Source organism: Echinops telfairi, unplaced genomic scaffold, assembly GCF_000313985.2.
Source record: "Echinops telfairi isolate 266 unplaced genomic scaffold, ASM31398v2 ScPeMD7_7468;HRSCAF=8506_2, whole genome shotgun sequence".
NCBI lineage: Eukaryota > Metazoa > Chordata > Mammalia > Afrosoricida > Tenrecidae > Echinops > Echinops telfairi.
The window spans coordinates 3,124,568-3,140,943 of NW_022111371.1; the positions used below are offsets into that span (position 1 = coordinate 3,124,568).

At 52.2% G+C, this 16,376-nt stretch overlaps 1 protein-coding gene across 1 annotated transcript in view; it reads left to right on the forward strand.

Moving 5' to 3' along the window:
- Positions 1 to 469: 469 nt before the first annotated feature.
- The window catches only part of HS3ST1 (heparan sulfate-glucosamine 3-sulfotransferase 1), a 43,296-nt gene continuing 27,389 nt past the window's right edge, over positions 470 to 16,376 (forward strand). Inside the window, exon 1 of the mRNA XM_004707755.2 lies at positions 470 to 546. The gene's annotated coding sequence lies outside the window, so the exon portion shown is untranslated. The remainder of the gene's footprint in view (positions 547 to 16,376) is intronic.

Genomic DNA, 16,376 nt, shown 5'->3' on the forward strand with positions numbered 1-16,376 from the left:
AAGAGAAAAGTCGCCCAGCCTACTACCTGCCCCAGCCACCGGGCCGGGCCAGTCCCCTCGTCCTGGGCTGACACCGGAAGAGTCCCTGTGCCAGGTGGGCGGTGTCCACGCGCGCTGGGTCCGCCTGCTGGTGCCGGGCGCCCGAGTGCCGCGCGGATGGCAGAGAACTGGCCAGGCGCCCCGCGGGCCGGCCTCCACGCGGCCCGACAGCAGTGGGCGCTCGCGCTCCTCCTCTGCCCACTGCGCGCTCCCTCCGGGCCCGGCCTCCTCCGACCCCGCCTCTAGCTCCCGCTCCTCCCTCTGCTCCTCCCCTCCGCCGCCTGAGCGCCGATTCGTCAGCCCTCCTGGTCCCGGCGCGCGGGCAGCCCAGAGCCACTGCCACTGCCACTGCCAGTGCCGCGCGTCTCACAGGGCGCCTGCACCCTTCGCCGTCCGCGCGCCCCGCACCTCGCTCCTCCCGCCGCCGGGGCTCGCCGGGGCCTGTCCATGGCCCAGTCCCGGAGTCCAACCCCGGCGCCCGACGGGCTGGACCGCGGAGCCGCTCAGGTGAGTGGAGAGCGCCGCACGGGCTCTGCCCGGAGCTGCCTGGAAACCGGGACCCAGCAGGTGGAGCGGACGCCGGGACCCCGAGGAAGGAGTCGCCCGAGGCTGCCGCGTCTTCCCCACCTTGCGTCCCGGTCCCTGCGCTCTGCAAGTCCCAGGAACAGGGACCCGCGTGCCTCACACTTCGGGGGTCGGATTCTGAGCTCCACACGGTCCGAAAGGTTCGCTCTACCCGTTCGCCGCGCGTCCGCCGCTCCTCCCCAGCCGCGTGCGGGCAGCTCCGGGAGCGCAGAGCTTAGCTGAGCCGGGTCCCACCGGGGTCGGCAAGTGTGCCAGGCACGCGAAGGGCCAAAGTCACCAGGACGATGGTGCGTCCGGGGCGAAAGCGATGGGTCTTGTTGGCCCCGGCATATGGCGGGAGTGGGGAAGAGTCCGGACCTCTCCCAAGGGGCGGAGGTGCTCCGGCGGAGAGATGGGGCTACAGCGCAGACTCGAAGTGCCTCTTGCTCCAAATGCCAATTAGAGAATTATACGCAGCTCTGGGTTGTTCCTGTTACTTTCGACTTATTTTTACCTTCTCTGCTGCTATTTCGGGCCCCGTGGGCGGTGGGGGTTGGAGTGGGGAGGCCGGGCGGGAACCGGCGGTGGGAGCTTGCACACCGCTGCTCAGGGCAAAGGGAGGTCGGGGCGAACCGAGCCCGCCGTCTCCAGGTGCGCTCCCCGGAAACGCGGCGGCGCCAACGCCTGCCAGGAGAACCGGCGCCCGCTCCCAAAGCCCTGGCGGGGGAACTGCAGGCCAGGCGTGGATGGAGCCTCAACTGGAGCAAGAGCCGGCTTGGGGGGCGCGAGAGAGGCTCGCTCTGGACTCCACGGCACCCCCTTCCTGCGCGCAGACACCTGCACCCTCCTCTTTCTGGTGGGGATCTGATCTTTGGCGGCCTTTCCCCACTTTGCAGGACCAGCCCTCTCTCTCCCTCTGGTCTGGCGCCAGTCTCTCCCTCCGTCCTTCCCCACTCTCTCCCTGTGTTCTTCCCCACTCTGATCCGAAGGTATTTTTTACCTACAGATTGTGCCAGGATGCTGTTGGGGGGGAGGGGGGGGTGAGTCCCAGGGATGTGTCTTCAAATCACTCTAGCTGAGCATAGCGGCCGCGGTAGGAGATTGACTCTCAGAGGGAGATCCCGCCGTGACGGGAACCCAATGCGCCTTCCGCCAGCTGCCAACGGAGCAGGTCCCCGCGCGAGTCCAGGGGCACAGGCCGCTCGGCCCGCCTTGGTGGCGGCTGCAGCCCGCGCGTGCGGGCTCACACACGCAGGACCCTTCGGTCCGACCTGGGCGTTTTTGCTTGGCGGACCGGACTTCACCTGTCCGCTGCCGCTGCTGGTGCTGCTGAGATGTTGAAAAGCAACAACAGCTTCTACTGTCTGGTTAGTTCCCGGAATTCTATCTTTTCCATAGCTTGAGGAGCTCTGCTAGCACAATGGTTAAGCACTTAACTACAAGCCGAAAGGTTGGCAGTCCATAGCTCTCCGGAGGTGGGCAAAAACCCAACTTCTGCCCCTGTGCTTTTATTTCTAAACCCCATCCTTCAGGGTGCCCAAGGAGTCAAGCTAGCCGCCTTCCTGGTGACGATTGGGTGGAATCAGAAGGGATCTGACCTACTGAAATTCCAGGAGATAAAAGCGTCCTGAGTACACCCTCCTGATACCCATTGTATTTCCAATGCATACATTCCACCCCCACCCCCCTTCCTACTCTGGGGTTGCAGAAATAGCATATTCAAATGGACTATCCTGTTACATAAGGTTTCCTCCAGCTCTAGGCAGGGGGAAGCCCTGCCCAGGAGCCTTCCAAGGCTTCCATTACCCCATCTAACTCTTTCAGGCGAATTTGACGGGGATGTGCAACTTCATGACTAAGCACTAGCAGAGCAGTTAATTAGGCCAGTGGATTAGAGGGATGGCTCTTTGGTAAGGCTTGTTCCAGGGATGTTTCTGGGCTGGGCAGCAGCTTGAAGCAAGGGCCTTCTACAAACCTCTGTAGCTTTAAGATAGGAGGCTTGTTGCCTTTTTTTTTTTGGCCCATGGAAACTGGTGCCTTGAACTTGAAAATGGGAGTCAAGGCAAACAGAGATCTTTGCTCTTTTGTTGGCAGTCAAGAGTAAGAAGCCTCTGCACTTCCTTCCTGCAATAAGCCATGTCTGCCCCCAGTGTAGCTGCCCAGTACACGGGATATGAACTTTTCCTGGTAGCTAGGCGTCTGCTTTTGTTTTTAAAAGGAGAGAAAAAAATAAACCCATTCTTGTTGGGAACAAAATCCCAGGTACTCTCTCCTGGAAGGGCAGAACTGCCTGAACTTTTTTCTTGTCTGATTTACACATTGAGGGTGACTAGGAGGGGGTCTCAGGAAATAGAGGGTTACTCCTTGGGCAGTGCTTTAACTGCAAGGTCAGCAGTTCGAAACCACCAGCTGGTCTGAGAGAAAGGCGAGGCTTTCTACTCCTGGAAAGCGTGACCGTTTCAGAGACCCACGGGGCAGTTCACCCTGTCCTAGGGAGTTGCTAGGAGGCAGACGTGACGTGGCACTGAGTGAGTGAGCCCAGTGATTGAGTAGGGGCCTAGGAATATGGACTGAGTGGTGTATAATCACGTGAGCAGCCCACCTTTCCCAGACAATGGCATAGGCCCACAGTGACCCCCACCCACCCATGGTAACACCTGTCCACTCATGCTAGCAATACCCATCCACAGGGCGACAGAGGCACTTGTGAAAATAAGTCCTGTTTCCACTATGGAGTTCAAGGACGGGCACTCAAACAGTTAAACGTGTTCCTCGGTGCCCTGACAGCTTGTACTCATCGCCTCCACTCAGACTCCGGGCTGCAGGGTGGACTCTGAGCCAGGGACCCTGAGAAACAGTTGTTGAGGAGGGAGGGCCCCTCTGGAGGGTGATGACTCTTCTGCTGCTGCCAGGAGAACACAGTAACTTCCAGTGTTAGCAGGCAGTAACTTTCCAGGAGATGGAGGAAAATAGGAAAAGACCAGGGTTATTTCCTGGGGGTGTGGTGCCCTGCCTCTCCTCACCCACTGTTTGTTCCAGCGTTTTCTTTTCAGACCGTCCTTCTGAGAGCGAGGAAGGGCCAGAGTGCCAGTGATACTCAGAGCCAGCTTCTTGCTCCGGGCCCTCAGGCAGGTTTTTACTTTTGTTTTTCCCTCTTGGCACTTAGGATGCTCTCTCTGCAAAAGAGGGCTGGCAGGATCGTTGAGAAAGGAAGAAGACATGAGTGAAGGGGTTAAAAGAAAAGAAACGCTTGTGCAGATTCTAGAATATCGGTGCCACTCGAGCAGGGCACTTTCGCCTGCCCTTTCTGTGATTTTCATGTTCAGTCTGTTTTCCTGGTCCTTGTCATTGGAGTCTGCGTGGGTCTGCGTGAAGGACACACAGTAAACATTCAATAAGTGAGACCTTTTCAACTCCTTTGTCAGCGTCTCCTTGTACTCTGGGCACCAGAATTCCACCAGTGCCAGGCTGTGTCGGTCTCAAAGCTATGTACTTTCTGTTTTCAGGAGCTGAGTTAACTTTTTAAAGCTGCTCCCCCACCCCCCGCCCGCCCATCCACTCCCTTTAGCTTAATGCATTTGATATATCATAAAACAATATCTGTTGGCAGGCCAGACCCAGATATTGATTCATCAGAAAAAGGAGAATAGAGCAGATGAGTGGTTTGGTGGAGGAAACCGTGTCTGTCTATCCTCATGCCACCCTTCTTGTCCATGTAGCCCACTCTGGTCCATCACCACAAAAACCCCCCTCGTCCTTAGCTCCATGGTGCCCCTGTGGTTTAAGCATTGAGTGGGAAGCTAAGCATAAGGCTGGTGCCTTCAAAGCCACCAGCCCCACTTAGGGGCAGGGGAAATGAGGGGGCTGCCTGCTCTTGTAAAGATGGACATTTGGAAACCTGTGGGGCCACAGTGAGTCAGAATCGACTCGGTGGCAGTGAGTGCTTGTGTTTTTTTCCCTGGTGGGTCTTTGCATCATGGAAGGCGCCCAGGTGCCCTTCTTGCTGGAGGCGCACGTGCCTCACCATCGAGCCAGGCTTTCATTTTAGGGGGTGGAGCTCTCTGACCTGGGCTTGCAGTCCCTCATCCTGAATTAGTGGTTACCCATCGGGCTGCTCTCCCAAGGTTGGCAGTTTGAAACTATCAGTAGTTTTCCATGGGGGAAAGACAGGGCTTTCCACTCCTGTAAAGAGTTACAGGCTTTGGAAACTCACAGGGGCAGTTCTACCCTATCCTACAGGGTGGCTGTGAGTCAGTATTGACTTGACCGGATGATGCTGAGTTTGGTGTTTGGTTTGGGAAGACAGCAGGGAGCCCCGGTGACAGTGGCTACTCATTGGGCTGCAATCCCCAAGGTCTGCAGTTTGAAACCACCAGCCTCTTCTGTAGCAGAAAGATGAAGCTTTCTACTCTCATAAAGAGTTACAGTCTCAGAAACCCACAGGGGCAGGTCCATCCTGCCCTATAAGGTTGCTGTGAGTTGGCATGCACCCGATGGCAATGAATTTGATTTGGGTTTGGGGATGGCATCCAACATCCTTACATGAGGTACTCTGTTGGGATCCCAGGTGGACTAGCCCCAAACACCCTTCTTTGTGGATTTGTGCTGCACTCTTGTCCACCAGTCAGTGATGAAAGTTTTGGTAGCAGGTGGGTGCTACCTCCCTCTGCACAGCTCCTCCTGGCCCTGAGTTAAAGCTCAGCTGGAATGACATCACCTGGCTAGCTCCTGGACTCTTGAGGGACACAGGGGCAGCTGAGAGCTTGTTTGCCACCTTGGTTCGTGGATCCAGTGGCGTCAGCAGCAGCATCCATGTCCCAGGGTGAGGTCCCCTGGTGCAGTTCCCGTGGCATGAGCTTGGCGGGCTCCCTGGGGCCCAGTCTCCCTTCATTCCTTCTCATTTCCCAAGCCGGCCTTCCCAGCACCTCGCCAGTTCCTCTGGTAGAGCACAGCCTTAAGACACACGGATCGCTCTTCTCGCGGTGCTCGCCTGAATGGTAAGCAACGGGCACAGCCGCTCCAGATCCATCTTCACGCATGAGGCCTGCTCTGCATCCTCACTCCACGGGGAGTGGAGTCCATAGCTTTTGCAGGCCATTAGAATCATATTTATTGGGCTGTAATTTGTCAATTGTTATGTGGTACCACTAGAGGTCTAGAAAAATGAATACATTATTCTTACAGGGAGTAGGTTGGACATAATGGAAATAGATCCCAATGGGCCATATGTTTTCCTTTCTTTTTTCTTTTGTGGGGGGGGGGCATCCAGAACACATGCTTTTTGGTAGTTTTGCAACAGGGGTGGAAAACTCAAGTGCCTTCAGCAGGCAAACACATAAACAGCCAGTGCGAGGCTGTAGGGCCTGTGCATGCGGGAAGGTCTGGATGGTGTGGCTACCCCTGGGCCCAGCACGATTCCGCTGTGGGAGGGACCTTTCCAGATCGGATCTCTTCCCTCCCCCACTCCCACCCCTGTCCCTCAAACCCAAACCAATCTCCCTGCTATGGAGTGGATGCCCACTCATAGTGACTCTAAAGGACAGGCTACAACAGTCCTTGTGAGTTTCCAAGACTATGACTATTAATGGGAATAGAAAGCTGAGCAGCAGCTGGTGGTTTTGAACTTCACACCTTGGGGATCGCAGCCCAATGGGTAACCACTAAGCCACTAGGGCTCCCTCTGTCCCACACCACAATTTCATGTGGTGAATTTTAAAGGTGGGCAGCAAGTGAAACATATCTCAATGATGCTATAAGGAGCCCTGGTGACATCGTGAGTTACATGCAGGGCTGACAGCTGCAAGTTCATCAGTTCGAAAGCACCAGCTACTCTGTGGGAGAAAGAGACCCTTCTTCTTTCCATTAAGAGTCACAACCTCAGAAACCCACAAGGGCAGTTCCACTCTGTCCTATGTCCTATCATGATGAGTCAGAATGGACTGGATGGCAGTGACAAATTGAGAAAAGTAACACGAAGTGGCCCAATCAAACACTTCTATAGGTTGTAACCCTGTTTCCTGCTGCTCCACTGTATATATATACTTCCACATATTCCTTTACTTATTTGCATTTATATAAGTATGTATTTATATACCCACATCTATGGGTACACATAGTTGACATTGGTTGAGGAGCACTGGTGGTTAAGCACCCCAAGGTTAGTAGTTCAAACCCACCAGTTGCTCAGAGGGAAAACAATGAGATGCTTTGCTCCCATACTTGTTTTCAGTCCCATAGTGGCCGTCCTATATGTGAGTCAGAATTGACTCGTTGTTGTTGCTGTTGGTAGGTGCAGTCCAGTCAGGTCTGGCTCATAGCGACCTTAGGTACAACAGAATGAAACACTGCCAGGTCCCCATTGTCGGCAGACACTGTGGCAGTCCATCTCATTGAGGGCTTGCCTCTTTTTTGCTGCCCATCTAGTTTACCGAGCATGTCCTTCTCCAGGGACTGGTCCCTCCTGATAACTTGTGCGAAATACAAGTCTAGCCATCCTGGCCTCTAAGGAGCATTCGGACTGTACTTCTTCCATGACAGATCAATTTGTCCTTTAGGCAGTCCATGGGACGTTCAGTGTTTTTCGCCAATACCATATGGAAAATTTATTGATTCATCTTTAGTCTTCCTTCTTCCTAGCGTCCTGGTGGGTCAGAATTGGCTCAGTAGCAGTGGTCGCATGCAGACAGACAGATTTCATCTACTGGATTCCCACTCTGGGGAGTCCACCTGTGTCAGAGCAGGATTGTGCTCCATGGCTAATGTTTCAGAAGTAGATCTCCAGGACTTGCTTCCTTGGCACCTGTGGGTGGATTAGAACTGGCAACCTGCTTGTCATCTCTGGACCACCCAGAGACCCCTCATAGATCTGATCCACGGGTCTCCAGTTTGTGACTTCCAGTTTCAAAGGCAAGTGTATTGGGGATATGAGATGCAGTAGAGCCAGCTACCCCAAATTCCAAGGAGTGGTGGGTTTGCTTTAGACAGTGTTGTAGTTTGATCACATTTCCGGGGACAGTGTTGCCTCCGCACCTGTTGGTGGCGCTCCTTCTCTTGGTTTTAGGCAGCAGTGGTGGGGGTGATCACATTTATCTCCTTAACACATGTTTATTGAGTTTCCACCATGTACCAAGTATTGTTCTACTCACCGCTGACACCGTTGGGAATAAAACAGATGGAAATTCTTGCCTTTCTGCTTATCTCCTAGTGGAGGAGACAGATGAAAACCCAGGAGAAGAAAACTCTACCCTGTATTAGACAGCGACGTGCTAAGACTAACAGTTGTCAGAGGGTGGGGATCCTGAACATTAGGTGCAGGGGTAATGCCTTGGACAGGTTCCCAGGAATCTTACAGGGATTTCAGTCGCTGGCTGAACATCACCGAAGTCAAGCTTCATTGTTTGACATGTCCAAATGTGGATTGCGAGCCTTGGGAGCTCAGACTACATCCAGGGAGTTGCTTTTGTGCTGCAATTCCTGATATTGGAGAATACTCAGACTCTAATAATAATAACAATCTGTGCATTGATTCACTGAGTTTTTTATGATATGCCAGGCACTGTATTAACAGTGTTAGAATGCACTGATGATCAAAACCAATCAAGCCCAAAAGGAATCTATAGACCAGCACTAGAGACATTAATTAATGATTACAAGGGAGTAGATGATTAATGCAAGTTCTCATTAAACTCTTTAACGTTTTGATAACCCCACTGGTGACATGGTGCACCTTTTAATTTGATGGTTTTGATAAGTGCCGGGGTACCTATCGGTTGAAGAACTGCGTTTCTCAACACTCAGCTCTCGCTCACCTCACCCCAGTTAGAAGTAAAGAGCTGTCGCGGCTTCATCCGGCCATGATCCTGTGCACGATTATAACTTTCTGTTTTGGAATCTCAAGCCTGAACATTTTAACCAATGCCTTCCCAGTGTGGGGAGTGCTTGTCTTCCAGGAAGCACAAATGCATCCCTCTCCCAAATCCAACTCTATCTTTGGTGTTATCTACGGTCAGCAGACCAAGGAGCCTACATGGCCTAGTGAGTGATACTATCATGGGCTGCTAACCTCAAGGTCACCAGTTCGAAACCATCAGCGGCTCCATGGGAGAAAGACTCCTACAAAGAGTTACGGTCTCAGAAGCCCACAGAAGCAGTTCTACTCTATCCTGTAGGGTCACTGTGAGCTGGAACGGCCTCCATGAGAATTTGGGTTTTTTGGTTTATTGACGTCAAGACTGTTGTCCCGAAGATTATGATAGTACTGCTCATGATGACAATCTACTATGGGTGTCAGATCCCCACGATCTCTAAGTGGATTCCAACTCACAGTGACCCAGCAGCACATAGTAGAACTGTGCCCATAGCGTCTTCAAGGCTGCAGTTCTGGCCTGAAGCAGTAACATCTTTGTCCCACAGAACAGCTGGTGGGTTGGAACTGTTGACATTCTGGTTAGCAACTGAGCCCAAGGGAGCTCCTTCCCAGCATCAATAAGTTAGCAAATTCCTACGTGCAATGGCAATGAATCAGTTACTGTTGAGTTGATACCAGGTCATGGGAGGGGACACCTTCACATCCGAGCAGGACTGCACTCCATGGGGTTCCCGCTGACTGAAGTCTCTGGAAGAGTTGTCTTCCCAGGCATCACTAGGGAGACTTGAGCGTCTAGTCTAATCTCTGGGTTAGCATGTGAGCACCCATTACCTGTCTGCTCACCCAGGGACTCCATTCTTCTTGCTTAAAAACAACAACAGCAAACTCTACTATCAAGTCTATGCTGACTCACAGCAACCTTAACTGCCCTTTGAATTTCTGAGCCTGTAGATCTTTATGGGAGTAGAAAGCCTCACTCCTCCATATCTGGCAAGAGGCTGGAGGTTTTGAACTGTTGACCTTGCAGTTCGCAGCCTAATTCATCATCTCCTAGACCACCCGGACTCCACTTCCATACCCCAAACCAAACTCAATGCCCTAGTGTCAGTTCTGCCTCACAGCAGCAACCCTACAGGACAGGGTAGAGCCTCTCCTGCAGGTTTCTGAGGCTGCAGCTCTTTATGGGAATACAGAACCTTAACTTTCTCCTGAAAAGCAGTTGCTAATTTTGAAGTGCTGACTGGCGACCAGTAGCCCAACATCTAACCCACGACGCCACCAGGGCTGGACAGAAGGTGATAAAGATACAGCTGCCAGGCCTCTGCCCACGCCATCAGATGGTCCATCCCCAAGAGTACCCCACCCTGGCACCCGCCTGCCTTCAGTCCAGTTCTTTCATTTGCAGGAAAGAGTTGCTTTTGTAACCGCATGTTCTAGCTGCGGTGTGTGTCTCCCTGCGGCACCTTGTTACTTCATCGGCTGCCTTGCAATCTTGCAGTTCCCAACCAGAGTACGAGCCCCTGGAGAGCAGGGATCCTGGAGGTGTTTGTTCATTTGTTTCTAGTACGGTATCCGGCAGAAAGGCATCGGTCCGTGAAGAAACCGCAGTCAGTGCGTTTGTTGGCTAGAGTTGAGGAAGGAAGCTTTGTGGAGGAAGACGGACGAGGGGCTTCTGAAAGTGGGTGGGAAGCTTCCCTTATCCTTCTAATATCACTTTCCCACCAATGCGTTTGAAGCCCCCCTCCACCGGTACAGTTCAGAAGAGACAGGCACTGGGAGAGGGAGCCCCAGGAGACTGATGTGATGTAGTCCGCATGGTACCCCCTCAAAATCAACAACAGCAAACTCACTGCCATCCAGTCCACTCTGACCCACGGTGACCCGTTAGGTCCGAGTAGAACTGCCCCGGTGGGTTTCAGAGACTGGCACTCGCTATAGGCGTAGAAAGCCTGTCTTTCTCCCTCGGAACGGCCCGTGCTTTCAAGCTGCTGGCCTTCCGGTTCGCAGCACAACTCCCCCACCGAACCAAACTTAACTCACTGCCAGCAAGGCCATACTGACGCATAGCGCCCTTATAGGACAGGGTAGAACTGCCCCCGTGAGTTTCCCAGACTGAGTTTCCCAAGGAGTGCCTGGTGGTTTCAAACTGCTGCCCTTGTGGTTGACACCACCCACAGAGCGACTGGTGTTTCATCGCCAACTCCAAGTTGGTTGGTGCCCTGGGTTCTTCTGTGATCTTTCTCATGATCCAACTGGTGTGTGCGTATGAAGCAGTTGAAACGACACCGTGGCTTGGGGCAGGGGCATCTCAGCCTTCAGTGACGCCTTTGCTTTGCAAAGCTCTCGTGAGGCCTTTGGGGCAACTATTTTGCACTGTCGTGGTATCTCCAGTGTGACCAACAGGCACTTTACACAAGTTCTTTGCTGACTAGATCAGGGCTGTGGGAAAGTACGTCCTTGGAGGTGGAGAGACTGCAACAGCAGTGCAGCTCTGCCCCTGCCTCTGTGACCTCCTGCATCTATTGCCAGAGAGGGAGGGCCCTGAGTTTGTCTGGATCTTTAAGGAGTCCTGGTGGCTTAGTGGTTACGTGTTGGGCCACTAACATCCAGGCCAGCAGTTAGAGAGCGCCAGTCACTCTGTGGGAGGGAATAAGACATCTTTCTATTCTGGTAAGAGTGACAGTCTGGGAAACCCACAGGGGCAGCTCTACCCTGTCTTATAGGGTCGCTGTGAGCCAGCCTGGACCTGTGGCAGTGAATGAGACATGCAAAGAGGTGACAGAACTCCTCTGGAGCCCCTGGAGTGGAAATAGCAGGACGCTCCCCACCAAGGCCACGTTCTCTCCCTGGTGCAGGTGGCTCAAGCTGGTGGCTGGCTAAAAACCCCTGGCGGCCTAAGAAACCACCCTTTTCTATCAGCGGAGACTTGTGTTTAGATGGAAAGCCTTCACGTTTGCTTCTTTTTGTTCGCCCAGCATGTCTCTTCAGCATTTTCCACGCGGATTTTTCATCTTGTTTATTTGTTTTTTTCTCCCAAGAGAATTCCAGCAGATGAGGTACACATCCTCCCTGCTGGCGGCTGCTTTATGCAAATGCCTTCCTTCTTTGGTCCAGGAGAATAACTCAGAGCTCTGTATCAGCAGTGGCAATACTGTGGGAGCATGGTGACTGACTGCCTGTGCAGCTGAACTGGAAAGGCACAGGAGCTGGGTGGAAAAAAGAAAAGAAAATTAGCTCATGGCGTGTGAGTGGCATGTGGGCTGGAGGCCCTTTGTTGAAAACCTGCCTGTGACTTATTGAAATTACTTCTTCAACCCGACTTTTCTCGCTATCCTGGGCAGGGAGGAGGTGGTGGTGGTTATTGACCATCCACTTGATTCTGATATCTCGTGGCAAAGATGACACTTGCTCCTTGGGGTTTTCTTCGGAGCCTGGGGGTGTAGTAGTTACGCATTAGACTGTGAGCCACAAGGTCAGCCGTTCGAAATCAGCAGTCACTCCTCAGGAGAAAGATGAGTGTCGACTATTCTACCCTGCCCTGAAGGGTAGCTGTCAGTTGGCATTAACTCCATGTCAGTGAGTTTTAATCTCATCAGAAGCAGATCAATCTTACATGGTGCTGCTGGTGGACTTGAACTTTCTACCATTAGGTTAACAACTCTAACCCCAGAAATTGGTCATGGACAACCTCTATCCTCAGTCTACCTTCCCCAGAGTGCAGAGGCTGTCAATTCCAGATTTCTGAATTGGAGGATGGGGTTGATGGCCGTCGTAGAAACATTTTGGCTTTACACACACACACACACCATGCTTTTCATTTCCGAATGTGACCCTTGATTGTGAATAATTAATGATTTTTCTGGACCACTGTATATCATCCTTATTACAAGGATTAACCCGATGCCGACTGAGGTAGAACTGCCCCTGTGAGTTTGCAAGGCCGTAACTCTACTGGTTTACCAGAGTAGAAAGCCTCGTCTTTCTCCTGCAGAGTGGCTGGTGGTTTCGAACTGCTTACCTTGCAGTTCGCAGCCAGGCATGTAGCCACTTAACTATCAGTGCTGCTCTTGAAGCACAGGGTGGTACAGAGGGGAGACGTGATCCTGAAGGTTTAAAGACTTAGGGGAGAGGAATGATTCTAGGAAAGGAAAGGGTGGACTCTCTGGCAACCTCCTCGCAGTACCAAGAGAGGTGTGCACTGTTTATCTGTTGGGCACAAGCCACAGGCCATCACCAACTAAAGCAGAGTTCCCCAGGCATTTAATAACTGGGCAAGACCCTCTCTCATGCAGTGACATGGCAGCTGCCTGATGATTCCTCACCGCCTTGCAGAAGGAGGTGCGCCCGCTCTGGGAGACCACAAGGCAGTACTGGGTCCACAATGACAGTGCCTTTATTCAATACAAATATTGTTCCCAGCTCATTACAGCAGGGCTGGATGAGAAAGGTGAACAGCCCATGCAAGGTCATCACTGAGGGCACTAGACGGATGCTCGGTTCTTGGGAAGCTCACCGCGGCAATTGCTCCCGCAGACCATGAATTCAAAGCTCATCAAACTGTCAGAGGCCTTTCCGACACACGCCCACCACGCAGGGGACCTCAGGTGATAAATGTATCCCACGCTCTCTCCTAAGGCGACTCGTGGGGCGTACGATGGCTGTGAAAATGGTGAGCCTCCGTTTCAGGTAATAACGCGGCAGGGAACGGAATTCACAAGACTTCCGTGGCACGTGCACTTTCTGGAGGCGTGTTGTTGCGCTTTTTCTTTTTGCGCCAAGGCTCGTTCCTGCTGAAATAGCCAGTTTCCATTCTGCCTGCTGCTGTTGCTAACTGTCACGGAGGCAGCCCCTGGGACACGGGGACCCTGTGGGGACCCCGTGCCCCAGGGAGCTCAAGACTGCCTGGCCATCCGGGTGATTGAGAACAAAGCATGTGACTCATGAGAGGTTTCTCTTGGTTGATTTATTTTGGAAGTCCATCTCCAGGCCTTACTTCGTAGTCTGTTTTTTTGTCGTCAGGGAGTTCCACGTCACAGCTGACCGTCAGAGGGTGGTGGCTGTGTATAAGGCGCGTTGGCTGGGGATCCAGCCCAGTCCTCCAAGATGGAAGGTGAGAATTCTACAACGGAACCGCCCCGGCCTCCAGTCAGCTGCAAAGGCTATTTGTAATTCTATCTTCTAACCAAAGCTGCTTCCATAGCACTTAAGAGGAGGGATTTTAAAGGTGTGTGTCAAAATATAGAATGAAAAGATAACGGGATTTTCCCACTGTCTTTTGATTCCCCCTATACATGGACTTTGGGGCCAGCATAAGAGTATATACTGGTAATGCACAAGGTTAGCCCACGAGAAAGGCCTGCTTCCACTCCACTTGGCTACATTTCAGCCTTGCCATCATAGGTGAGTCAACTTCTTCTCTCTAAGCCACAGTTTCTTCATCTGTAAAACGGACATTGTTAAAATTATAGCTGAGGGTTTGTCGTTGTGAGGTGCCATTGAGTCGGCTCCGACTCACAGCGACCCTGTGCGCAGCAGAAGGAAGCACCTCCTGGTCCTGCGCCATCCTCGCCATTGGTCCCTTGCCTGAGCCCATGGCTGCAGCCACTGTGTCCATCCATCTCGTCCAGGGCCTTCCTATTTTTTTAACACCCTCACCCACTTTACCAAGCATGATGTCCTCCAGGGACTGCTCCCCCCGACAATAAGCCCAATGCTTGTGAGACAGTCTTGTCTGAAAGGGCCCCTCTGGTCTTACCTTTTCCAAAACAGATCTGAGGGTTTGGTTTGGATTAAACTAGATATTTATGTCAACCCGTACCCAGGGCCTGGCTCATAGCATGAACAAGGAAAAAGAAAGCTAGAGAATGCAGAATTAAGAGGTCACTAGAAAGGTGACCGGGAAAGCATGGAAGGCCTCTAGTGGCCAAAGTCAAGATGCCTCCCTCCGGGAGAAGCTCTAGTCTTGGTCTTTGTTTCTCTGTCTTAGTTTACACAATTGCAGCAAACCCGGTTATTTCATTTTCTGGGACAGCAGAGTAGATACAGTAATGTAGACAATATTTGAAAATAGATGTCAGGGAGAGATCCAGGGGAAGGAAGGAATCGGGGAGGAGGAGATGGGAAGAGAGGGAACGAGAACAGAAAACGACTAAGGGCAGAAAGGGCATGACAGTCCCAGGGCTTTTTGAAACATGACGGTCATCTGGAGCTCCTAATGAAGTCCTGAGCCAGTCTTCAAGGCAAAGCTTCCTGGGACCCCATCCTAATGCTCCCATGACCCTGAGGGAGTGACACAGAAAGGACTGTGATTTCCTGTGGGAACAGTGGGCTAGAGACCCCTCTCTGTTCTGTGACAACCACAAAACCACAGATACACTGGAAGATGGGGGTTGAGTGCCATCTCCTGGAGAGATACACCACCATGCCTCCTGGTGCTGTCCTCCGACTGCAGGATTTGGGGCCTTAGCTTGGCTTTCAACTTCCATTAGCCAAATTCTTCCCAAATCACATTCAGTCCTTATCAATGGTGATTTCTGCCCCACCCCCTCCTGTGGAATGGGGTGCGCTGGCACCTCCCCTGATGAGGGATGTTCAGGGATCCCCATTATATACAGTGTCTGGGCTCATCTCTAAAATTTACCCCACCCCCGCACCCCAACTCCCCATCAGCACCCTGGGGGGCCAGTTGACCATCTCTCCAAGCCTCGGGTATGGGGTTTATGATTTTTAATGATCCATTCATTCATACCCTTGTTTATTTTGCTCTTTGATCTATTGTACTAGATTAAGTGGGAAGAAGGTAGGGATATTTTAGATCTTCCCCAAACCAGGATTGGCCCCTGGCAGACCAAGGCACCCAGGAAATCATTGTTGAATGAATAAAACTCTGGCCTTCCTGCCCTATACTTCCATGGTTATCAGCACCCCATGGGATAATGCAGAGAGATATTGTAGAGTGCACGCAGTGGGAGTTCAAGGGCCTTGGGTGACACAGACATTCTGCTCTCAACTAGCCAAGATTGCTTCTTCAAACCCATCTGGTGGCACCACGCAAGAAAGGCCTGGCAGTGTGTGGTCCCTAAAGACGGTCGTGGTTCACGAAGTTGTTCGTGGTCTTCAAATTGATCCCAGCTCACTGCAACCCTGCATGGGCAAAGTTCAATTGTGCCACCGCAGCTTCCTGGCTGTAACCTTCTGCAGGAGCTCTGGTGGCATAGTGTTTGCGCTTTGGACTGCGATCAAAAAGGTCAGGGAGAAAGATGAGGCTTTCAACTCCTATAAAGAGTTACAGTCCCGGAAACGCACAGTGACAGTTCTGTTGTCCTACAGGGTTGCTATGAGGAGTTGCCATTGGCTCTGATGGCTGTGAGGTGTTTTGTTTCGATAGCCTTCTAGAAGCAGGTCACAGAGCCTTTGTTTTTAGGTGCTCCTGGATAAGTTCCAACTGCCAGCCATTTGGGAGGAGTTGAGTGCTTAACTCTTTGTGCCATTCAAGTATTCTTTCCATAGATTTACAGCCCAGAAAACCCAATGGAGCCATTCTGCAGCTGCATGGGTGTGCCGCCATGGGAATCAGCCTCAAGGCAAACTTTTTCTTTTGATTTAGTAGAGGCACCAAAGTTCTTCTTTGGCTGTATGATTTTTATAATGAAAATAATGATAAAGCACACGTTTACAGCAGGGCGGTCAAACCCTATCTCTACCTGCTTCCCATTTATCTATCGTCTCGTCCATCCTTCCTGGGAATAGAAATGCATCTCCTACCCCAATCACATACTTTGGACATGTTGTCAGGAGAGAGCAGTCCCGGGAGAAGAACATCACGCTTGGTAAAGTGGAGGGGTGGCGAAAAAGAGAAGGTCCTCATGGAGATGGATCGACCCAGTGGCTGCATCCAGCGGCTGCG